Source organism: Macrobrachium nipponense, chromosome 35 (genome assembly GCF_015104395.2).
Source record: "Macrobrachium nipponense isolate FS-2020 chromosome 35, ASM1510439v2, whole genome shotgun sequence".
Taxonomy (NCBI): domain Eukaryota; kingdom Metazoa; phylum Arthropoda; class Malacostraca; order Decapoda; family Palaemonidae; genus Macrobrachium; species Macrobrachium nipponense.
The window spans coordinates 22,973,877-22,983,876 of record NC_061096.1 but is presented as its reverse complement, the minus strand read 5'-3'; the positions used below and the strand labels follow the sequence as shown (position 1 = coordinate 22,983,876).

Here is a 10,000-nt window from a genome sequence, read left to right as displayed (position 1 = left end):
TTCTTTAACCCGCTCTCTTTACTTTTCCAAAGGCGCATATTATCTCCATTACCGTCGTCCGTTGTATCTTGAGGATCATATCCATTCCAGGTATTTTTGGGGGAGAGAGGATTTGCATTTTGATCTTAAACCCACTGTATATCTTCACCTCGTTTTTTTTTTTTTTTTTTTTTTTTGCTACTGTCCATCGTATTCCTTAAGCCTACATCTCTCCCCCAACCCAACTCCCCCTATCCACCAACCACCCTTCCTCCTTCCCGGCCTACCACCCCCCAGGTCCTGCCGCTAAATATCTCTTTGGCGCAGCGAGCTGGACCCACCAAGATATAGTGGGGATCCTTGGCGCAAGCGAAACCGGGGCTTTTGGCCCCCAGTGAAATATATACCGGTGGGGTGGTTCTACAACCCTTTGCACTTAAAGCGCAGATTTCTCAAAAAGCAACGCCGTCGCCGCCCCGCGGGCGTGAAAAGGAGATGACTTCGCGGGCGCCGGTGCGAAAAAAAAAACAAAAAAACTGTAAGTGGCGTACTACGTGCGGTCTCACGTGAAGAAAAAGAGTATATATGGAAAACTTGTAAAGAGGTCGAATTTAGAAGGAAAAGGTCGAATTAAGAAGAAAGAGGTCGAATTTAGAAGGAAAAGGTAGAATTAAGAAGAAAGAGGTCGAATTAAAAAGGGAAAGATATAGTTAAAAAGGGAAAGGTCGAATTAAGAAGAAAATAGTTGAATTAAGAAGAAAAATGTCGAATTACGAAGAAAAAGTTATAATTAAACAGGAAAAAGGTCGGGTTTAGAAGAAAAAGTTCGAGTTAATTAAGAAACAGGTCGAATTGAGAAGAGTAAGGTCGAAATAAAAAGGAAAAGTGTCAAATTAAGAAGAAAAAGTTCGAAATTAATAAGGAAAAAGGTCGAACTGAGAAGAAAAAATTCGAATTAAACAGGAAAAGGGTCGAAAAGAAAAAGGGCAAATTAAGAAGGGAAAAGGTCGAATTAAAAAGGAAAAAGGCCTAATCAGAAAAGAAAAAGGTCGAATTCAACAGGAAAAGGGTCGAAGTGAGAAGAAAAAGGTTGATTAAGAAGAAAATGGTCGAATGAAAAAGGAAAAAGGTCAAATTACGAAGGAAAAGGTCGAGTGAAAAAGGAAAAAGGTCGAACTAAGAAGAAAAAGGTTGAATTAAGATGAAAAGAGTCGAATAAAAAAGGAAAAAGGTCGAATGAAAAAGGAAAATGGTCGAATTAAAAAGGAAAATTGCAAGAGCGTCTTCAAGGCGAATCAACTGCTTTCTCCCACGACTTAACTTCATCTCCTTATTCAGATTTGCATCATTTAAATTCAGATGCACAAAGCAACCGTTTTTTGGGGGCGGGGGCTCTATCCTAATGAGAGTTTATTATGTCTGGGCAAAAGAGTTTATGTCATCATTATCTTTTCTATTTATTTATTTATTTATTTTGTGGCCGTGCTCTTTTTTTTCTCCGTTCATTTCTTCGGCGTTAAATTTTAGCCAAGTTGACGGATTATTATTTTGGCGTTTTTTGCCCTAATTAACTCTTTAATGCAATTAATATTTCACGATTGATTCACCTAGTCAGAAGGTGAAAGCGGCTAAATATTTGTTTCAAGAAACAAATATTTAGCAAAAATCAAATGTAAACCGCGCGAATCAGCTAAAGAGAAGCTGTTCCATCAAGGGGGAACTAGACTTCTTAACTTGTGAGAAAATCAAAAATGGTATCTCGTTGTTGTCAGCGAATGACTTATTTTTTTTTAAACAAAACTTGAGTTGTATATTCAACGCTGATGCCGGTTCCAAATATGAATTAAGACTGTTTTTGGTTTAAAAGAATAAGCCTTTATAAAATTTGCAACAAACCTCTACAAACAGGATTATTATTATAATTAACGCTTACAGGCTGTTCTATGAGCAAGAGCCCGTGTTGGCATAAGGCCAGCTCAATCAAAAACAACATAATTAACTCTTGAAAACATCAAACTCCAGGGGAACTTGAAATCTAAAATTATTTCATAAATACTTTAGGTAAATTCATTTAATAATCACTAAATTGGTATAAATAAAAACGGAAGTCCTTATATCTTTCAAAACCAAATTGTGAATTATTCTCTACATTCCTATGCACTAGCTAGTTACCTGCCCTACGGGTAGTTTTCCAACGGAGACATAAACGCCCATTGTGGGGCGGGGGAGGTAGGATGAAACCCCATTATAAACCATCTTAGGGGCCCCCACTATAACCCTGCCAAGTTTCATGCACATCGGACCAGCCGTTTGGCCGTAACAGAATGACAGGCGGACGGACAGACATAACGCCTATTATAATAGTCAGATTTGCAGAATCGTTTAACCTGCCTTTTTTTTATTACAAGGAAATTTTAGGAAAGAGCCTGTTTGGCCCAAATTTACTCAAACTTCAACTTTGCGTCTTCTGACAAAAGGCAGTTCCTCGCTGGACGAGTGGATTTCGCGCTCGGCTACCCATCCGGTGCTCCGAAGTTTTCGATTCTCGGCTCAGCCAACGTGGAATCAGAGGAATTTATTTCCGGTGATAGAAATTCATTTCTCGATATAATGTGGTTCGAATCCCACAAAAAGCTGTAGGTTCCGTTGCTAGGTACCAATTGGTTCCTAGCCACGTGAAAATATCTAACCCTTCGGGCCAGCCCTAGGAGAGCAGTTAATCAGCTCAGTGGTCTGGTTAAACTAAGATATACTTAACAAAAGGCACTGAATATTCCTGAGCTCCTTCGTTCACAATTTTTTTTTCTTCGTTTTCCTCCCTATATGCAAACTATTCTCTGTTGTTTTTATACTTCGTGATTATCCTGAAGATAATAATCCCGTGTAATGGTTTGTTTTTTGTATGGTGTTTTTACGTTGCATGGAACCATCGGGTTATTCAGCAACGGGGCCAACGGCTTTACGTGACTTCCGAACCACGTCGAGAGTGAACTTCTATCACCAGGAATACACATCTCTCACTCCTCAATGAAATGGCCGAGAATCGAACTCGCGACCACCGATCCTGCGTAATGGATGAGGTAGAGGTCAAGGAACCTACATCTGAAAACATCGGAAGCTATTTCAATTCACTTATCTTTGTTATGTTAACTTTTCGGCCTCAGTTAATAAGCAGAACTAATCTATTTACGAAATACATTTTGTTCGCCTTATTTACACCGAGACTATAAATTTCTTGGCTTAGCAACATTCTCTGATCATAAAGAATGGTTTCCTCAACAGTCAATTTCATCTATAGCCATTACTATGTCCCAGTAGTTAGCTGATCTATAAGCCTATTGAAACTGTGTGTTCAAAATTCTATAAGTCGTCTCACACGTTCCCATCTATTATCTATTCCTCCACGCTATTCCTATTCCCAGGAATATCCCGTACTTCACCACAAGACCCAGTCGCCCCCCCTCCCCTAGCTCTCATTTAATTCCCCAAAGCTCCCCCCTAACCCCCTTTGTCACCCAACCAGAGAGAAAAAAAAAGACAAAAAAAGAAGTCACCGCGTCCAAGACAAGTCTGGAACAATGCTCTCGCTCTCTCATCATTCTGTTGCTCCCAGTCTTAATCACGTAAGGCTCCTATCCCTAGACCCACTTGATAAACCCCCCTCCCCCACCGAAAATTTATACGAATTTGGCTCTAATCGCGAGAGATCTTAAAGACTGGTCCAAGACTGTGTTGACTGCTGAGGTGTGGGAGTCAATAGTGCCGATTCAAAGATAATCGAAAGTAGGAGTTTTGCTCCTTTTGGTACTTTTTTTTTTGGAAGGGGGTGGGTGAGGATGGGACTGGCGATATCTACATGAATTAACGATGCTTTTCATTAATTCATTGATGATTTAGATTTGTCTCATGTTTAATTTATATACTGAACGAGTTCCTAATTAACAGACAAAAAAGGAATTATTGCTTAAATACGTTAGACTGATTCACACTTTTGAGAGCGAATGTTTAAAGAATTAAAACTGAATTATATATATAAAAACCTACTTAACAGAAAAAACGGAATTATTGCTTAAATACGCCAGACTTGATATTACTAGTAAACTTGAGCTTGTCTCTTTTGATGCTATTCACGCTTTTGAGAGCAAATGTTTAAAGAATTAAAATTTAATAAGAGAGAGAGGAAAAAAAACTCTTACTTGCTGCAGAACTCTGACATCCAGCGAAAGTTAAGTAGACGAAGAAAAAGACGAGCCAGTTGGGAGCTTGCATGCCTCGTATTTCCCACCAATCAGTTCACAGCCTCTTCCGCCCAATGACAACACAAAACTGGCGCGCGTCAAAGGGGTAAATAACCTGAGAGCCGTTCAACCGTCACTGGTGGAGGTTACGAGAGGCAAAACCGTTTCGTATGCAGCTCGAAGGAGGAGTGTGGGGGCTGGAGGTGAGATGGAGTCTTTTAAGGGGCAGGCTCCGCCTCCGATAGGTGCCCCACATACTCCTCTCCCTCCCCCTCAACGGGTCTCTCATGCGCTTGCTCGGGAATCAACTGGAATATCTTTCCCTATTCCTATTGCTCTTTTTCTAACCACCCCCCTCCCCTCCCCCGTCTATCTGTCACTCCTATACACCTACACACGGCCGCAATAAATGAGATGACGTGCAGCAGCCGAACGCCCGACGACGTTCTCGATCGACTTATTTGCAAGACTCCTGAAGGCCGCTTTGGAAGGCTTCGATGGCTGCGAGCGAGGTGCAAGAAGTCCTCCTCTGATGCCTATTGCAATGACACCCAGTCATTAGTTTTGCATGGAAACATATAAATCCACAAGTGACGAACATTCTTGCAGCTAGGGTTGGCAATGATTAAATCCAACTGATTTAATCAGTTGATTAAATCATTGATTTTTTTCATTTAAAAAAATCACGATTTTTACAAATTTATTTATTTATTTTAACTTGAAAGCAAAAATTGAAAAATATGGGTTGGAGGTTAATAAAAACTTAAGCATAACTGTGCTGCATCTATTTATTTTGATATAAAAAAAAATGCAAATACATACTTCAGGCCAGATCTGGAAACCTAAAAGATAAATCAATAGTAATTCTGTCACAAAATACATTTTGAGGAAAAAAAGGATTGAAAAAATCTAACAAATAAAAAAAAGACAAATAAATAAAAAATCAAATAAAAAAATAAAATAATTTTAATTTTCAATTTTTTTAATTAAAAAAAATCACCAACCCTGCTTGCAGCATTACTAATAGCAATGATGGTGATGGTAGTGACGATGTAATAATTATGAAACAATCAGACACTTCTAGACCCTAGAGGTTTTTAAATATATATATATATATATATATATATATATATATATATATATATATATATATATAATATGATATATAAATAAACGCCTTAACCATAATAGGATATATATGTAATTGAACGTTAAGTGAGTTGACATAAATAATGGATGATAATGCCCAATTTGACAGATATAAAGCTGGAGTCTTCGGGTGAACATTTTTGCTTTGAAAGCAACTGGAGGATGAAGGTTAAATCAAAAATATATTTCTCGTTCTCTAATCACCTCTGAATTGCAATCACGCCTTTTTGCATTTGATACCAGTTGCAAGTTTTGATATTCACCAACTGGTAGTGTGGTGTATGCTATTCCTGCTGTTAAAGTAAAATTAATCACAAGTACAACGAAACTGTGTTTTTACATAAAAAAAAGGTTAATGTTTCATGCAAATGTTGATTTGTAAAAAGTCATTCCTTTTTTAACGGAAATTAACTTCTCAAATTCGAGTCATCCCGATATTGTCAACCACAGGTTGACAGTGTAGATTTATTATCATCATTATTATTATTCACAATGAACTTGGACGAATCCACGTGAGACAATGCTCAAACGTGGCGAAAAAGTAAAAAGAAAAAGTGGAAGATATATATATCTATGTATATATATATATATATATATATATACATGCATACATACATACATTAGACACTGATAAGATCTGAAATTTTATAATCAACAACAAATCTCCCAAGATATGTTCGTAATGACTAACAACTGAATATATGTGCATTTAAGTATGTTTGATGATCGGAGGGTAGATGACCAACATAGCAGTTTGCAGCCCTCTAGCCTCAGTAGTTTTGTTTTTATTTAAAGGACGGGCGGACAGACAAACAGCTATCTCAATCATTTCTTTTGCAAAAAGCTAAAAAAAAAAAAAAAAAAAAACCAGCTCCCTTCTGCAGCAACTTGCAAACGATTCAGGGGAAGAAGTCTTATAGGCAAAGCATCGTTATCATTTAATATTTCATTTACATTTTACAGTTTCACTTACAGCGTCACAGCCCCTCCTGGCAACAGCAGGTAAGCGCGAGTTAATTCCCTCATTACTTATCTGCTGTGTGTTTTTTTTTACTGTATTCCTACGTTCACATTTCTTCAAAAAGAGAAGATTACAATGGAAATGATGATTATTCATTTACGTTCGCTGACTCTCACTCCGATGAAGATATTGTTGTCAATTGTGAGCTCAGGCAGCCAGAGATACATTGTTCATTCCCCCAAGGGGAAACTGTTGCGCCTTTTACCTGTGACATCCGCTGAGCCTCTATGACCTGAGTAGGCTAATTCTGTGCCCAGTCATTTTCAGAGTGCATTGGGTTACACCCACTGTGGAAAGGGGCAAAGGTCTAGCAACCCTTCATTATCTATATAAATAAATAAATGAATATATATATATATATATATATTATATATATATATATATATGAATAACTTGATCACGAAGTATATAAAACGTGATGCTATGTATAAATAAAGGTTTTTTGCCACGAAGGAAAAAAATGAAAAAGCGAGGTAGCCAAGTACTTTCGGTCCTGTTCGGACCCTTTACTGAGTTTGCCTCAGTAAAGGGTCCGAACAGGACCGAAAGTACTTGGCTATCTCGCTTTTTCATTTTTATCCTTCGTGGCAAAAAACATATATATATAATTATATATATAAATATAATAATATATATATATATCTATATATATATATTATCATATAGTTATAAATTATTATTAGGGATATTATATATATATATTGTTAGGGCTCCATCCATCCTAAAAAAAAATGGAGAGCACCTCAGACGCACTATGCTTACACCATGAAACAGAATGGACTTGAGTGGTTTTAAATTTGCCATAAGCAGTGTCTGTTCTCTGCTGGAATATACAGGAGGATTCAGTCGTATTACCAGAAGAAGAAGAAAAAGGAGAAGAAGAAGAAAAACGAGAAGAGAAGAAAACGGAGAAGGGGAAGGAGGAAGAAGGAAGGAAGAAGAAGAAGAAGAAGAAGAAGAAGGAGAAGGAGAAAGGGAAGGGAGAAGAAGGAAAGGGAGAAGAAGAAAAAAAGAAGGAGAAGAAGAAGAAGAAGAAGAAGAAGGAGAAGGGGAAGGAGAAGAAGGAGAAGGAGAGAAGGAAGAAGGAAAAGGAGAAGGAGAAGAAGGAAAGGGAGAAGGAGAAGGAGAAGAAGAAGAAAAAAGAAGGATGAGGAAGAAGGAAGGAGAGAAGAAGAAGAAGAATGATAAGGAGAAGGAGAAAAAAAAGGGGAAGGACAAGAAGGAAGAGGAAGGAAGAAGCAAGAAGAAGAAAGAAAAGGAGAAGGACAAGAAGAAGAAGGAAGGAAAAGGAGGAAGGAGGAGAGGTAGAGAAGAAGAAGAAGAAGAAGGAAGAAGAAGGTGGAAAAGTAAGGAGGAAGAAGAAGAAGAAGAATGAAAAAAAAAAAAGGAGGAGGAGAAGGAGAAGAAGAAGAAGGAGAAAGGAAAGGAGAAGAAGGAAAAGGAGAAGGAGAAGGAGAAGAAGAAGGAGAAGAAGAAGAAGAAGGGAAAGAAGGAGAAGAAGAAGAGAGAGAGAAAAAAAGGGAGGGGAGTCTTTACCCCTCCATAATGTGCACAGGCACGACACCTTCTACTTCCATACGAAACTGACGGTAATGAAAGACTCGCTCCTTTATAAACAACACGGGTCAAAACCAGATCGCCAGTTCACCGCCAGATAATTTGTTTCGCGCTGATCTTCCCTCAATGTCAAAAGCTATCATTTCCCCCGCGATAATCTTGAGGTAACGTCGTCTTTGCCAAAAGCCAGTCATTGAAATTTCCGTGCAATGCTCTTTGCCTAACAATTACCTGTCCTCTCGCAAGCGTCGTCAGGGATTGACAAACATCTCCCATTTCCTTGAAGAGGGAGCAGGCCACAAAGTGAGCAACATGAGCAACAAACCCAAGTTCACCTCCGCTAAGTTAGCGGCTACAGGTTCAACGATCAAGCGGACTGTACAACAAATGGCTCCCAGTCTCGGGTCACATCTTCCTTCGCAAATGAGGGTCGCTGGCGGTTATTTTCGGCGTTTTGGTCACTACACAACTGACTAGACACTCAAAGACCCAAGCGTCCGCTGGATAATTACAGGTGGCAAGGAATGAATTCCTGGGAATGTAATGGGGGTCGCTGATCTGTTAAACACGCACCCTCTGACAAAAGCGGAAGGTATGAGGATTCCGTCCTAGGTCAGAGATACGAATAAAACGAATTTGTTTACGAATAAAGTGGATCCAATGACTTGTATAGAGATGGAGAAGGTGACAAAGCATAAGGTAACACATACACACACACAGATATATATATATATATATATATATATATAGATATCTATATATCTATAGATATATATATATATATCTATATATATATACATACAATAATATATATATATATATATATATATATATATAATTATATATCATAATATATATATACCTATATATATATACATACACTATACACAGGGTACGAGTTAGTAAAAAAAAATAATCATGTAAAGATTCAATTTCAGAGTGAAATGATTTCCAATCAGAAGCATGCCTAAGTTCTCTAAAGACCAAAGTGCAAATGTTATTTAGTTTAAAATTGATGAAGCACGAAATATAAATTTTTTTATTAAATATATATATATACATATATTAAAAAATCACAGAAGATCCACGTGACTTAATTAGATAAACGAATACCACAGGAAAATGATGGGCAGAAATCCACGCAAGCGCTTTCGTCCTTACTAAGACATGCACTTTTCCTTCCAATTGTATTTCATTCGTTCCTTGACAATTCTTGGTATACAGACGAAAGCGCTTGGATTTCTGCCTATAAATTTCCTTGTGGTATTCGCATATATATATATATATATATATATATATATATATATATATATATATATATATATATATATATATACGCAGAAATCCAAGCGCTTTCGTCTGTATACCAAGACATTGTCAAGGAACGAATGAAATACAAGGGGACCCATGCCATAGGGAAATAATATCTCAGGTGAGGCTATTACCCATATATATATATATATATATATATATATATATATATATATATATATATATAGGGTAATAGCCTTACCTGAGGTATTATTTCCCTATGGTATGGGTCCCCTTCTATCCCAGACGCTTCACGCTTCGTATGTGGCAGACGACGAGTAACGAGAGAGCGAGACGGGACGAGAAATGGTGGCCTGTCGGGTGTTAACGAGCGTCATTCTGTATCTGACTTATCCTTGATTCGAGTCACGCGAAGAAGCTTTTCGCTAAAGCTTTGCTGCTGCCGAGGAAATGGGATGGAATTGCTTCAGATGACTAAGAAACTGTAAATATTCTTCTAATCATTGCTACTGCATACATGCAGAGAGAGAGAGAGAGAGAGAGAGAGAGAGAGAGAGAGAGAGAGAGAGAGAGAACACTATAACTTCATAGCTGATTTACTGAAATGCAATGATAACACATATCACTGGGAAAAGGCTTTGTTATATTTAAACTGTCCAGACACTCGTCTCGCTAACACGATTTCCAGAGAAGAGATACCGTTGTTAGTTTTAGATTAAAGCTGGCCTTATGCCCGTAGGGAAGATCTATGCGCAAGAACCCGTGCTGGCATAAGGCCAGTTTA

At 37.8% G+C, this 10,000-nt stretch overlaps 1 pseudogene; it reads right to left on the bottom strand.

The window, feature by feature from the left end:
- LOC135208482 (uncharacterized) overlaps positions 1–4,391 on the bottom strand; it is a 34,922-nt pseudogene extending 30,531 nt beyond the window's left edge.
- Positions 4,392–10,000: the final 5,609 nt, after the last annotated feature.